This window comes from Cupressus sempervirens, chromosome 3, assembly GCF_028749045.1.
Source record: "Cupressus sempervirens isolate cs-2001-9-10 chromosome 3, ASM2874904v1, whole genome shotgun sequence".
In the NCBI taxonomy this organism is placed as follows: Eukaryota; Viridiplantae; Streptophyta; class Pinopsida; order Cupressales; family Cupressaceae; genus Cupressus; species Cupressus sempervirens.
In genome coordinates this window covers 522,167,381-522,184,302 of record NC_143120.1, presented here as the reverse complement: position 1 = coordinate 522,184,302, position 16,922 = coordinate 522,167,381, and positions in this window count along the sequence as shown.

Sequence of the window (16,922 nt, the reverse complement as noted above, 5' to 3'; positions counted from 1 at the left end):
GTTGTGCCAACTACATCCAAAATAGAAGTCCACATAAGGCCTTAAATGGAATAACACCTTTTGAGGCATGGTGTGGCAAGAAACCAAGTGTTAAGCACTTCAAAGTTTTTGGTTGTCCAGCATGGGCTAGGATACCTCCACAAAAGCGAAAGGCATTAGAACCACAAAGCAAACCATGCATATTTGTTGGATATCCTTATCATCTCAAGGCATACAAACTAATGGATCTAGAGACTCACAAAATATTTTATGAGAGGAGTGTTCATTTTGAAGATACATGTCCAAGTTTGGCTCCTTCAACTCCTCCTTCTTTCTCCTACATGGATAGTGATCGTAGTGATGAAAGTGACTCAGAAGATGAGATTCCTCCAACTTTGATTCATAGAATACCACCTTCACAAGGTCAAAAAATAGTTGAGGACATTCCTCCTTATTCCTCTTCCACTAAACCTCGTTGGGCACAACAAACCCTTGATGCAATAGGTTCATTGGTGGGAAATCCTTCAGACACTTGAAGGACTAGGTCACGACACAAGTCATTTCCACATACATACATAGCCATTGCTTTAGATCCACAGTCTTTTAAGGAAGCATCAGGGATTCCAAAATGGGATAAGGCTATGGAGGAAGAATAAAATTCATTGATGAAAAAAACCACATGGGACTTAGTTCCCCTTCTTAAGGGAAGAAAAGTGGTTCGATGCAAGTGGATCTATAGAACCAAATTTGTAGCAAATGGAAGTGTGGATAAACATAAGGCTAGACTAGTTGCCAAAGGTTTCTCGCAAGTTCGAGGTATTGACTATAAAGAGACTTTTGCACCAGTTGCCAAGATGAACTCCATTCGCTTGACACTAGCAATTACTGCAGCTCAAGGACGAGTTGTACACCAGATGGATGTTAAGAGTGCATTTTTGAATGGTGACCTTCATGAGGAAATTTATATGGAGCAGCCACAAGGGTTCATACAAGATTCTACTATGGTTTGCAGATTGAAGAAGTCTATTTATAGTCTAAAGCAGGCTCCTCGGGCTTGGTATGCCAAAATGGATTCCTTCCTCCTCTTAGCAGGTTTCACCAGATGTCATTCTGATTCGAATGTTTACATTCTTCAAAAGGATGACTCTCACTTGATCTTAGTGCTTTATGTTGATGACTTGATCATTACAGGAAGCACTTCATCCATCATAGCCAGTGTCAAGACCTCTCTACAGGACATATTTTCCATGATAGACTTGTGTTTGCTACATTACTTCCTTGGCATTGAGATCACACAATCTTCAGTAGGGATTTCACTTTCACAACCTAAGTATGCTCTTGACTTACTTTCTCAGTTTCACATGAGTGACTGCAAGCCTGCTCCTACTCCATTCCTATCAAGTGTCAAGCTAGAGGCTAAGTGTACGATTCCACTTGTTGATGCGACATTATACATATAGCTAGTTGGTAGACTTATCTACTTAACACACACATGCCCTGATATTGCCTTTGCAGTTGGTATGGTTTCACACTTTATGCAAGAACCTCATGATCTTCATTAGAAGGCTACCAAGTGCATTTTGCACAACATCAAGGGTACACATACACATGGGATTCATTATGTAGTAGGTACAGGGATTCAGTTGGTTAGATACACAGACTCAAACTATGCAAGAGACTTAGATTCTCGCAAGTCCACTTCAGGGTATATATTTCACCTTGGTTCTGACCTTATTTGTTGGCAAACTAAGAAGCAAAACAATGTTGCTCTTTCTTCCATAGAGGCTGAGTATTGAGGAGCTGTCAATGTAGCTACAGAGGCTCTTTGGTTATAGCACATCCTGGAGGAGTTTGGATTTGATCTACCTAAGCCTATAGTTATTCATTGTGACAATCAAAGTGCCATTGAAATCTCTAAGCATTCAGTTTAGCACCAACAGACTAAGCACATTGATGTTCATATGCACTATATCAGAGAGCTTGTACATGAGCAGATCATTGCACTACAGTAATGTCCTACGATAGAGCAGGTCACTGATATCTTCACCAAACCCTTCACTGAGGTCAAGTATACTCATTTGCGAGATCTCTTAGGGGTGTGAGATGTTGCAAAAAGGGGAGTCCCTTGACTTCTCTCTTCTTCTTCTTTTGGGAGGGATTTTTTCCTCTTTTGAGGTCTTCTTCTCTCTCATCTTCTTTATTGTACTCATCTCTCTTTTTGGAGGAGGGTTTTTCCCATGAGGTTTTCCCTCTTTCTTGGCTTTTTGAGAGATTGCATTACATCATTCTAGAATTTCTTTTGTAAATGGGTATCTAACATGGCCTGGTAGCTGGGACCCATTCTGCATTAGTGAGCTTAAGTGCACTCCCCTAAGTTGCAATTAAGGGGGGGTGTTGGTGTAAATAGGTATTTAATATTTACACTTTACTTAAGTTTACTTAGTTTAGTGCATTATTTTATTATTTCTCTTTATGAGACACTTAAGAGTTTGCGCATCTTCTAGAGTTGTCATGTAGACAACACAGAAGTTCACAACTCTAATTATGCACATGGTGTCTACAACATAGGAGTTTGCATCATTCACTGAGTTGTCATGTAGACAACACAGTTTTTTGCACTCCTAATTTAGCACATGTTGTCTACAACACTGATGTGCGTGTTTCACCTTTGTAGGCTTATCCTCTCATCATCGCACTTACTTTTGTGCTTAATGGAGGATAACCCATATCCGGTGGACATGTGCCTAGTTGTTGGACTTATCATGATGTTGATTCCAAGGCATTCTAGATGCATCTAAGGGGCCTTTATATTGAGGCACTCCTAGTGTACTTGTACATTGTATTGAATACTATACAATTATTATGATCATACTCTGGTCTAATTTGTGCTTGTGTTTTGAGTTCCTTGGTCTTGGGTGAATTCTGCCCTAAGGCAGATTCTTACACTATCCTCAAATTAAGCATATAAATGGGGGTTTCATTCATTCAAGGATTACAATCTCTTGGTTGGCTTTAAAAATATTGAGATGGATTCACCAAACCTTTTTCGTTGGCACACAACACCTTCAAATGATCCTCTCTCTCACCATACACTTGGATTGTCCAAACCAATCCATTAAGCTATCCATTCAATCTTTGATATATCTGATTTCGCTTAGCCGAGTGAGTTAGGACTCACTTAAGGCTTGATGGAAAAATTAGAAAACTTTCACATAGAGATTCCAAAATGCATATTTATAGAGCATTTATAGTTACCTAGGATTTCCCAAAAGGTCGTATAGTTCCAACTGTTAGGTTTCATGTTATGGCCATTTTATGATGTTCACTCTATGAAATCCAATGAAGATGCACATAGGGAGTGATTTAGTTTTCAAATATCAAAACAAAATAACAAGAAACCAAATTGCAATTTCAAGGAAGTAGATTCAAATCCCTAACTAATCATGCCACTATTTATCCCAAGTCAATCCATTATGGTATAGCTGCTTGGCTTGCAAGGTGTCTAAGACAAATTGTAAGTAAAATAGTTGCTTTCAATTGCCAAATTTGTATAGTAGTAACTCCAACCATTCACTTTGCTTGGAAATTAGCTTGTATAGCTCTCATGTATGTGCCACAACCAATTCCTTTGACCTATAACTAAATATTTGATAGTTTTTGCAAAGCTATCAATGTTGTCATGATAACATTGCAAAGTTGCAATGTTGTCATTGACAACTTTTACATTTTTAGCATTTTGATGACTCTAGCACACATGAATACCTCAAATGTGTCTAGAATGACCATCTTAGTTTATCTAACCCTATTCCAATCAATTCATCATACTTGGAGTACATTCACCCCTTTGACCAACTTATTACTCATACCCTCAAGCAACTTGTGGCACACCTAATTAACCTACTAACAAGAACACAAACACACACTTGGGACTTTATTCTAGTCCTTATTTCATAGTGGTTGGCTAAAACCACTTACAAGCCAATATTTTATTGGATCCTCATGAAGACCCTAGGTGCTCCTGCACCATTCTCCCCCTACAACAAGCAAGTTAAGTTACCTTTGGAGATAACAGCTCTAAGATGATACCAAACTTATTAAAATCACTCTCTACTAGCCAAGTAACCTTTGATTCAGGTTGATCCTTCCATTTGATAAGGTGCTCCATATATATTTTATGTCTTGTCTTCTTGTTAACCCTAGAGTCAAGGAATCTCTTAGCTTGTGGCTTCACTTGGATAGGTATAATGATGTCGTTAACCTCCTTATCCACCTCTAAACTATTCTCCTTCTCCACTATGTGAGGGCCTTTATATTTGACAAGATCGTTAACATTGAATATAGGGGACATAAACAACTCCTTGGGAAGATATATCTAATAAGCGTTTTCCGCATATTTGGTTAGGATTTTACATGGCCATATTCTTCTCATTTGCAACTTACTTGGTATCCTATTTTGTAGCCTTGCCTTGTTAAGATGAACTAATACCCAATATCCCACTTCAAACTGCAACTCTTTCCTTCTCTCATTAGCCTTAGTCTTCAGTTTTTGGTTAGCCTCCATCAAAACATTCTTAACTTGTTCATGTACTTCTTTCATGGATTGTGCAAAGTCATCAACATGTCCACTAACTACTTTATGACTCTTCAACTCCCTAAGTTTATAAATTCATCTTGGATGTAGGCCCTTAAACAATCATTATAAGAAAACTTAGCTTGAGGAAGTACTTGATCCCACACTTGACCATATTCCTTTGTTAGGAATCTTAAAAGGTTTCTAAGTACCCTATTTATGACCTCTATTTGACCATCTTTTTGGGGATGGTACGTTGAGCTATGTACCAAGTTTTTACTTAGTCTCCTCCATAATGTCTTCCAGAAATGCCCCATGAACTTAAAATCTCTACCAGAAACTATACTGATTGGTAAGACATGAATCCTTACCACTTCCATGAAAAATAGGTGAACAATATGGCTAGAATCATGAGTTGTTTTATAGGGTATAAAGTGACTCATTTTGCTAAATCTGTTTACAACCACAAACACATTATTAAAACCTATAGTTGTCCTTGGTAAGCCCACTACAAAGTCCATACTGATGCACTCCCATGGTCTATTTGGAGTAGGAAAAGGCTAGAACAATCCTACATTTGATGAGGTCACTTTTGCCTTTTGAAAAATCACACATTATTGTGCATATCTTCTAACATCTCTTTGCATTCTTGGCCAGTAATAGAACCTTTCAACTAGATCCAATGTCTTGTTCAATCCAAAATGTCCACTACGATTACCATTATGTTTCTCTTGTATGAGATTTTCCCTTATTGACCCCTTGGGTACACATAATTGATTACTTTTAAATAACAAACCATTTTGCAAAGTATAGTTAGCAAACTTGCTATGGAAATCATTATCAAAATCAAGGCATACCTTGTAGGCTTATGAGAAGTCTTCATCTCCTACATATTGATCTTTGAATCTTTTAATTCCTATGCTTTGTAACTAGATTTCTTATACAGTGAGCAATCTTCTCCTAAGTGCATCTACAACTTTATTATTCTACCCTTTTTTATGTTTGATGGTGAATGTATAAGCTTGCAAGAACTCCATCCACTTGATATGCCTAAGACTCAACTTTTCTTGAGTGTTTATGTAGCTTAAGGCTTGGTTTTTTGTATAAACTACAAACTCCTCAGACAAGAGATAGTGCCTGTACTTCCTAAGGGATTGGACTAATGCATAAAGTTCTAAGTCATAGGTTGAGTACCTAGACTTGGCTTCATTTAATCTCTCACTGAAAAATGCTATTGGCCTCCCTTCTTGAGTAGGACTTCTCCCACAACTATGTTACTTGTATCACACTCCATAATGAATAACTTGTCTAAACTAGACAACACTAGAATAGGTTGTGTAGCCACCTCTTTCTTCAACTTTTCAAATCCTTCATTAGCCTCCTTTGTCCACTTGAACTTGGTTTTAAGTCCTCCTTTAATATTGTCCAATATGGGTGCACATATCTCGCTGAATTTTATGACAATTTTCCTATAAAATCGAGCTAACCCATGGAAACCTCTGACTTCAATCCCTATTTTAGGAGTGGGCCAACTAAGGATGGCTTCTACCTTACTTGGGTCCATCTTCACATCACTCTAGGAAACTACAAAGCCAAGATACACAAATTCTTGTTTCATGAACTCACTCTTCTCTAGATTGATGGTCAACTTTTATTTATGTGACCTTGTTAATGCAATCTCTAAGTGTCTCATATGTTCTTTTTTGTTTTACTAAAGACAAGGAAATCATCAAGGTATAGTATCACAAATCTGCCTATTTAGTCTTTTAACACTTCATTCATTAGCCTCATAAATGTACTAGGTGCATTAGTGAGACCAAATGACATTACTAACCTTTCATAAAGATCCTCTCTCATTTTGAAAGTTATCTTCCACTCATCCCCTTCTTTCATCCTAATTTGGTGATACCGACTCTTAAGGTCTAATTTGGTAAAGCACTTGGCACCTCAAATACAATCCATTAAGTCTTATAGGAAGTTTATACCTAATTGTGATAATATTTATTTCCCTAGAATCAATACACATTCTCCACTTATCTCCTTTCTTTGTTTTCAACACCACTGGGACTATACATGGGCTAATTCTCTTCCTAATTAGGCCTTGGTCCAATAACTGTTGAACTTATCTTACAATCTCCTTATGTTGGTCTAGTGTCATCTTATATGCATCTTTTTTAGGCAAAGATGCCCCTCCTATGAAGTTTATCCAATGGTTAATAGCCCTCTAATGGAAATGTGGATAGTGCTCCATCACTAATAATGTCCTTAAACTGATCTAATAAGTCTTTCATCTCTTAGGGCAATGTTGTTCGCTTTAAGTTGTCTTCCTCCTTGGGTTTTACAACTATGGAAAAACCAACTCCTCCTTCCTTGAGGTCATGCAAAAACTCTTTCCCACTCATGAGAAGCACACTCGAATCCACTAGTGTATCTGCTACTACTTCAATCAAGAGATTGAATTTTATAAGTCACTCCATCCTTCTTAAAGGTCTACACATTTTTTATTTTTATAGTGCACTACATCCCTATCATATCTCCTATTGGATACAATTGATTAATTGTGTATTTGTCTTTGATGTTACACAAATGTCATATCATTATTAGTCAGTATATGCTGAGCTCACTCGGGTAGTGAAGACAATTTTCTATGTCTATCAAGTGGTCTTGTGATTGCCTAGTTCAAAAGGCAGTCTCTATCGAGTTCACTTGGGCATCGAAGGAAAGTATGCAGAAAATGAGTGTTAATCAAGCTGACTTGGTTAATGAAGAAAAGTTGGATGGAACCAGTGCTAACTGAGCTCACTCGGTTGCCAAAGGATCTTTGCAAGTTTGCAGTGTTAACCAAGCTTCTGTTGGTTAACATAAGAAATCACTTCTGAGTTAGTTTCTACCGATTTGGGTTGGCTAATGAAGGATTTTCTTATCTTGGCATATTAAGCTTAATTGATTTATCTATTGGTTCCAACCGACTGAGTTGATGAATGTTAATTATTCTAAGTTGTATTTGAGCTGACTTAACAACATGAAAGATGTATAAGGCCAAGTTGTGGTTTCAAAGTGTGCAAGTGAAGATGTGATGAATGTATTCAAGATTTAATGATGAAGAAAGCAAGTGAATTTGAAGGATAAACATAATATCCTTGTGGAGTAGAAATGCTATATTCGATCAAGAAGGATAGTGTACAAGCAAGAACAGAGGTCTATAATCAACAAATCAATTGCATTCAAATTAGGTCATCTCATTGTTACTCTCTAACCATAGTAGCAGTGATCCAAATCTCTTAATAGAGTTGGCTTAACAACTATTTGTAAATCCTCTAACAAAGTGGCAGTTTGATTGAATTGTCTCAAGACCTCTCCCAATGGGGTGATTAAATCCTTTAACAGGGTCACACCTAACAGTGTGTTTTGTAACCTTTAACAGGGTTGGCTCCTAACAGGACTCACTTCAAAAGAGTGAAAATAGTAACGAGTTGCAATTGGTGGTTTTTCCCAAATTGGGTTTCCATGTTAAATTTTGGTGTCAAATGTGTTCATGCTATTTTATTTTACGTGTTTGCAACTAAGTTAAAGTAATGGTAATCACAATTAACATTTAAAGTTTGCATGATAAGCATTTACCAAGCACTTTTAGTAATTACCGAGTTACAATAGTTTATTATGTCTACCGGACATCAGCAGTATTCAATTTTTAGATTGTATTTTTGTACTGACATCTAAGGGATATGGGACTTATTTTAGTAGTAATTGATTCACCCCTCCCCTCTCAGTTACTCCTCTTATATTTCCAACAATTTCTATGGTTTACCTAATAGTAGATGGCAAGCATCCATGGGTAAAACATCACATAATATATTGTCTTGGTACTCTCCAATAGAGAACTCAACCTAAACCTACTCATTAACAAGTACATTTTGCCCTTTATTCAACCATGTGAATTTGCAAGGGTGTGCATGAGGGATCTTTGTAAGTTTTAACTTCTAAACATCCTCCTCTGATATAATCTTATTAGTTGAACCTGAGTCTATAATGACTCTACAAACCTTGCCAAGTATTTTACACTTCACCCGAAAGAGTACCCTCCTTCACTTGAGTTCTTCCTTGCTAGGCTCTTTGAGAAAAACCCTTCTAAACATTAAGTTCTCTCCACTTTCTAAGTCAAGGTTTACCTCTGATGTTCTTGTGCTACTAACCTCTTCTTGAGCATATGCAATCTTCTTTTCACCTTGTGAATATGATGCCTTATTAGAGCACATATAAGCAAGATGACCTAGTTGTCCAAAATTGTAGCACTTCATGCTAGCAAAGTGTGAGCCCCTTCCAAAGCTTCTTGATCTGCCTCTTCCACCACCATCATACCCTCCACCTCTACCATAACTACCTTTGTTACTCATATCACTGCTTTTCTCTACTAGCTTGGATTCACTATGGTTCTTGGTTTCAATGCTCTTACCACCAAAACCTCCTTTGTGTCTTCCTCTAGAGTCACATCCTCTTCCTCTACCCCTAGTGCTAGAGTCTTGTTTCTTTTTGTTCTTCTCCTCTACCTTAAGTGCTAATTGGTAAGGATATTCATAGGGGTTAGGAGATTGATTTCTTCTTATATGCTCCATCTCAAACCACTCAACTATCTTTCCACCTTGATAGTCCATTCTTATTGAACTTTGGACCTTAGGAATAGTTTTTGAAATTCCTCTGTATAAGAGGCAACATCCATGTCTTTCTATCTTAGACTTTGTCTCTTCTTGTGTAATTGAATCTCGTAATACTCTGGTAAATAATTCTCCTTGATATTGGCCACCATAGCCTTCTAATTATCTATTTGCTTCTTACCTTCCTTTTCCCTTTCTTCTTGTAGAAATTTCCACCAAGTAAGGGTTGGTCCCCTCAATTTGGCTTTGGCAACCTTGACCTTTTGAGATTTAGTAACTCCTTCACACTCAAAATGGTTCTTTATTCCCTCTATCCATTCCATCACTAACTTTGAATCTATCTTATCATTAAATAGGGGCATCCTTTTAAGAGATTTTCCACCTAATGCCTTGATGGCCTTAAGAAATGGTTCTTCTTGAAGAGGAGGTTTAGGTTCAGGGATTACATTACCCTTGTCTTCACCATCTTCCAATTTCTCCTTCACCTTGTCAGTTATTTCTGTAACTTCATGTAGTCTAGTCCTCATAGCGTTTGGAAATATAGATTGAGTAACTATGGTGGGGGGTGAATTAGTTACTACTTTTACTCTTTCAACATATTTGGCAATGTTTTCATCCTCATTTGATCAAATTGTCCTCTTAGACTTTTTGCTTTGGCTCTTCTCACATTGTCATCACCTCCATAGATATCTTTCAGCTTGTTCCACATTTCAAAGGCAGTTTTGCAATCCTTGACATCATCAAATTCTTCATAACTTAGGGCAGATGCAATATCTATCATCATGGTGTTACGAGTCTTCTTCTCAGCAATGTCATTGACAAATAGTGTACCAGAAGGAGTTACATATGCTTCATCAAGATATTTCAATCTTGTGTCTCCAATGGAAGCCAGATGGAGTCTCATGAGACCTTGCCATGCTGAAAAATTATCTCTGTTAAGCCTTGGAATTCCCCTCTTGTAAGACATCATGATCTTTAGCTTAGATCCTTGAAATTCTTCCTACAAGCACCAAATGCTCTGATACCAATTATTGGAAATATAGATGGAGTAACTGAGAGGGGGGGGGAGTGAATAAGTTACTACAAAAATAAATCCATAGATCCCTTAGATGTCTTGTAAACTTAGTTACTACTATTACTCAGTAGCCACATAGAAAAATGCTATAACGTGGTAGATGTATGTTAACTTATTATTGTTCTTTAAGCATTCACAAAGATTTAATATGCATGAATAAAAGAAATAACATCAACACAAGAGACACCATATTTTACGTGGAAACCCAATATGGGAAAAACCACCAAGTAACTAGCTACCAATTTTCACTCTTCTGAAGTGAGCCCTGTTAGGAGCCAACCTTGTTAAAGGTTACAAAACACACTGTTAGGTGTGACCTTGTTAGAGGACTTAATCACCTTGCTAGGAGTGGCCTTGCTAGAGGACTTGAGAACAATTTGATAGAACTGTCCACCTTGTTAAAGGATTTACAAAAATGGTTGTTAAACCAACTCTGTTAAGAGATTTAGGAATCACTACTAGAATGATGATAAAAGTAACAATGAAGTGACCTAAATGAGATGCAACTAAACTTTGTTGTTACAGATCTCTGTTCTGCTTCACTAGATCCTCTCTGATCGAATACACCTTTGTTGTCCCTCAAGGATATCTGATCCTTCTTCAAAATTCGCTCACACTTTCTTTTTCACACAATTAACTCACTTGCATGCTCGCTCATTAAAATTTAGAATTCACAACTAGACCTTTTATTTATACCTTACAAATTATCAAGTTGGCTCATTTACAAGTTACATTTATCAATAATCATTACATTAGTCGGCTACAAACATTATATGAAACAATTTAACTTTATTTCCCAAAATAATGAAATCCTTCATTGGTCGACCCTACTCGATAAACACTACTTCAGAAATGATTTCTAGTGTTAACCAACTGAAGCTCAGTAAACACTGCAAATTCTGCAAAATCCTTTGGAGATCGAGTGAACTCGGTAAATACTGACTTTCCTTCACTAACCTTGTGAGCTCAGTAGAAACTGACTTCTGCCACAAAATCCTTCAATGCCCGAGTAAGCTTGGTAGAAAATTTCTCCACAGTGTGATTATCAGGAACACTTAGTAGACTCTGTAATTCGCTTTGCTGACCATCTAAGCTCAGTAGACTCTATCTTTTGCTTTGCTAACCAACTGAGCTTGGTAGACTCTGTCTAATAACTGATATGACATTTGTGTAACATCAAAGACAACACACAATTGAACAATTGTATCCAAAAATAGCCTTTAGGGCTTCCTATAGGAGTCTATTTCCCTCCTTTTTCTCTATCACTTCCTTTTCTAGTTCTCTATTTGTCACCATAGTGGTTTCTCCCACTGATTTTTACATATACAATTTCCTACCCCAAATCTTTCAATGTCTCTGATACCGATTTAATAGGGAGGAATCCCTCACTAAGGTCCTAATCTCCTCTAACACTCTTCTAGGCTTCCTTCTAAACCTTTTTAGGGTTCTCCACCTAACCCTACCTCGAGAAGAATGTCTTCTCGATTCTACTTCTCCACAAGTCCTCTCCTACCAAGTAAACACCCATCCATTCTCCTCATACTCTCTTGTAATCAATTAGCTAAATCCTTCCACCAGGACCCTATGGTTGAAACCATTGTTAAGTAGTGTAGAAAAGCTTCTACACAAGGCATTTCAATAGTTTTTAGGGGCATCTTGTTTACAAGATCCATATTTTCCCTAATGATCACTTTAAACCCTTATAACAGGGCTAGTAGCCTTTTGTACCAATTAGCCCTACTATTTGGTTTTTTGGTCAATAACTTTGGAAACTTCTTAATAAGGGCTCAAACACATTACACTTCCTGATACCCTTTTTAGAGTTCTAGAATATTTCCTAGGTTTCTAATTCCCAATGCGTCCATATAATACTATCCTCAAATTAAGCCCATGAGGGGTTTCATTCATTCAAGGACTGTAGTCTCTTTGTTGGCTTCAAACACCATTGAGATGGATTCACTAAACCTTGTCCTTTGGCACACAACACCTCCAAAAGATCCCCTATCTCACCGTATACTTGGACTTTCCAAATAAATCCATTCAATCTATGATATGTCTAATTTTACCTAGTTGGGTGACTTGGGACTCGCCTAGGGCTTCATGGAAAAAATAGAAAACCTGCACATAGATACTCCAAATTGCATATTTACAAAACATTTACAGTGACCTAATATTTCCCAAAAGTTTATATAGTTCCAACCATTGGGTTTCATGTTATGACCATTTTTACATTGTCCACTCTGTGAAAGCCAATGAATAATTAAAAGGGAATGATTTATTTTTCAACTATCAAAACAAAAGAACAAGAAACCAATTTGCAATGAAATGAAGTAGATTCAAATCCCTATATAATAATTCCACTAGTTAGCCCAAGTCAATCCATTGTGATATAAATGCTTGGCTTGCAAGGTGTACGACACACAAATTGTAGGTAAAATAATTGCTTTCAATTGTCAAGTCCATACAATAGTAACTCCAACCATTCACTTTGCTTGGAAATGGACTTATATAGCTCTCATACACATGCCTCAACCAATTCCTCCCACCTTCAACTAAATCTTTGGTGTTTTTTGCAAAGTTATCAATGTTGTCATTGACAACTTTTACATTTTTAGCACTTTTATGGCTCTAGCACCCATGAATACCTCAAATGGGTCTAGAATGACCATCTTAGTTTATCTGACCCTATTCTGATCAATTCCTTGTACTTTGGAGTATAATCATTCCTTTGACCAACTTTGACTATTGTTGACAACTTATTGCTCATACCCTTAAGAAACTTGTGGCACACCTAATCAACCTACTAAGAAGAACACAAACACACAATTGGGACTTTATTCTACTCCTTATTCCATAGTGGTTGGCTAAAACCACTTACAAGCCAAAATTTGATTAGATCTTCATTGAGACCCTAGGTGCTCCTACACCAACGAGTTTGTCAAATAAAGCACCATATAGATTGACACCTATCGAGAATGAAGAACTTAATAAGCAAGTGTAGGAGTTGTTGTAGAAAGGTTTGATTAGAGAAGTCTTGAGTCTACATCTTGTACCTGCTATATTAACAACTAAGAAGAATGGATAATGGAGAATGTGTACTGATTCCATAGCTAGTAACAAGATATTAGAAAAATATAGGTTTCCTATGCCAAGGATGGATGACATAATGGACTATTTGAGAGGAGAAATATACTTTACCGATATTGATTTAAAGAGGGGATATCATGAGATCAAAATCAGAGAGGGTGATGAGTGGAAGACTATTTAAAAAAGAAGAAGGATGGTTTGTATGAATGGTTGGTTATACCTTTTGGTTTGACTAATGCACTGAGTACTTTCATGAGGTTGATGAATGAGGTTCTAAAGAGATTCTTGGGTAAGTTTGTGATTGTTTATTTGGATGACATTCTGATATTTAGTAAGACTAAGGCTGAACATCTTGAGCATATTAGACAAGAGTTTTAGACACCGAAGGAGGAGAAATTGCTAATTAATTTGAAGAAGTGTTTAGACATGCAAGAGGAGATTGTGTATTTGGGATTTGTGATTTCAGCTAATGGTTTGAAGATGGATCTTGAGAAAGTAAAAGAAATTAATGAATGGCTTACACATAAGAATGTGGGTGAGGTGCAATCATTTGATGGTTTAGTTAGTTTCTACAAAAAGTTCATTAGGAATTTCAGTTCTATTTGTAATGCTATGACCAAAACTATGTGCAGAGATAAAAATGACTACAAGTGGACACATGGTGCTAACAAGAGTTTTGAGACTTTGAAACAAAGGGTTGCTAAGTTACTTGTATTGGCTTTCCTGATTTAAATAAGGTATTTTAGGTTGAATGTGATGCAAATGGTAGTGCAATAGGAGTTGTGTTGAGTCAAGAAGGTAAACATGTTGCTTTCATTAGTGAGAAGATTAATGATGCTAAAAGGAAACATTTTGTGTATGGTCAAGAGTTATATGCTATTGTTCAAGCCTTGAAGAAGTGGAGGCATTATTTTCTTCCTAAAGAATTTGTGTTGTATACAAATCATAAGGCTTTATAGTACTTGGGAAGTTAACATAAGTTGAATCAAAGACATGTAAAGTGGGTTGAATACTTCTAGAGTTTCATATTTTTGATAAGGCATAAAAGTGGAATATCTAACTAAGTTGCATATGCATTGAGCAAAAGACATTCTTTGTTGACCAAAATGAAGGCTAAAGTTATTGGCTTTGATGAGATGAAGGAGTTGTATGATATCAACCTTGATTTTTATGAGGCGTGGAGAGAGTACAAATCACCAAATTTATCCAATCAATTGAGTAAGATTGATGAGTATTTTATTCAAGAAGGTATGTTGCTCAAAGGGATTTAGTTGTGTATAGCAAGGAGTTCTACGAGAGCTAATTTGATTAAGGAAAAACATTGTGGTGGATTAGTTGGACACTTTGGAATTGATAAGACATTAGTTTTCTTAGAGACAAGTTTATTGGCCACATATGTATAAGGATGTTTAGAATTTTGGAAGGAGTCACTGTGGAATTTGTCAAGTTGCAAAGGTAGTAAGTCAAAATACTGGATTTTATACACCTATTTTTGTTCCTGAGAAACCTTGGAGTGACATAAGTATGGATTTGGTTCTTGGCCTACATAGGACAACAAGAGAGTATGATTCTATATTTGTTGTTGTCTATAGATTTTCTAAGATGACACATTTCATATAGTGCGAGAAGACATTTGATGCATTGCATGTTGTAGAGCTTTTCTTCAAAGAGAGTTAGATTGTATGGGTTGCCAAGAAGCATTATCTCTAACCAAGAAAGAAAGTTTGTTGGTTATTTTTTGGAAGAAAATGGATACTAAGCTACAGTTTAATTCCACATTCCATCCATAGACAAATGGACAAACAAAGGTTGTGAATAGAAGCTTGGGTAATTTATTGAGATACTTAGTTGGGGATAACCTAAGTAACTAGGATATAGTTTTGGCACAATTTGAGTTTGTGTATAATAATTTTGTGAATAGGAGTACTAGGAAAATACCTTTTCAGATTGTTACTGGAATGCAACCTAGAGGTATATCATATTTGAGGGATATTGCTAGTGAAGAGGAGACAAATGCTGAAGGAGAATTTTTTGCTAGTGTTATGAAGTCTTTGCACGAGGAAGTGAAATTGAGGATGGAACAAAGTAATTTGAAGTATAAGGAGAATGCAGACAAGTGTAGAAGACACCATATTTTTGAAGTTGGTGATGAGGTGATGGTTCATTTGAATAAGGGTAGATTTCTTGTTGGTACTTACAGTAAGTTAAAAATGAAGAAGTTTGGTCCTTGTAGGACCTTGAGGAAGTTTGACAGTGTTAATGCATATGAAGTTGAGTTACTTGATGACATGGATATATTTCCTATATTCAATATTTGTTGATTTATATGAGTATCATGGGTCAAATGTTGAAGTTGTAATAAGTGATGATCCTAAGAAGCAGATTGAAGAGATTGAACATATATTGGACCAGAGAGTTAGAAATAAAACACGAGGAAAAAGTTACCGTGAGTATTTAGTAAAATAGAAGAACATACAAGTTGAAGATGCTACATGGATTTCTCAATCTAAGTTAGATTCATCTCGAGTTGTGATACCTTCATGATTAAGGAGAATCATTTCTTTCAACCCTAGTTGTTTGATGTAGGAGCATCTTGGGTTGTCTTTTCTATCCTTCTCTAGGTTGTTGGTTTCTACCTATATGTATGTTGAGCTCTAGTGTTGGCCAAGTTCAAGTTCAGTATTCATAGAGTTCCAGTGTTGGTCGAGTTTGAGTTTAGTGTTGGTGAAGTTCTAGTATTGGTCGAGTTCCAATGTGTGCCAAACGCTAGTATTCGTTGAGTGCTTTACTGGCCTTGTTCGGTGGTCATTTTGCCTAATGCTCAGTCATGTCTTAGCCCTTCTTTAGCTAAGTTTCTCTGTGCATTAGTTCCCTTACGAGCCAACCTTTGTATTTATTTGGTAGTCCTAAAATTAATGTAAAGATCATGCATTGAGATGTGTGTAGATTGTTATGTGGTTGACCTTCTCTAATGCAAATATTTGGAATCTTTTATAAGTAGTTTTGGCTAGTGTAAATAAATATATCTAGGCTTAGGTTAAATTAGTTCTTAGAGAGAGTTGGCTGAGGAGTCAAATGCTCATAGAGGAATAAGTTTATGGATTGCATTTGGCAGTGAGATTGTGGATCTCAATTGTAACTTGTAAAACTTCTTGTTGGCCGTAATGTTTGTAGATCATTTGATGAAACAATACGATCTCTCTCTCTCTCTCTCTCTCTCTCTCTCTTCGTCCGTCCCTCCTCAACGTTGTTCTCTGTGTTTTGCCTTTCTTGTGTTTACTTAGCAAGGTGGTTTGATAGTTAGTTGTGCCTCTGACCCTAATTACCCAACCTACCTTTGCATTAGTGCTCCTTTGCATTTCCCTTCTTTGATTTCCACCACTTTTCACTCCTACTTAATTTAATAGATTATGAAAATACTACTTAATATTTTTCAATACAATAATGAAAGAAAAATAATAATAGAGATGCTCATATAATTTAATTTATTTCTATTAATTGACAATGAAGTAAAAATTCAAATTATGTTTTCTATATCCTTTTTGTTGCTATTGTTATA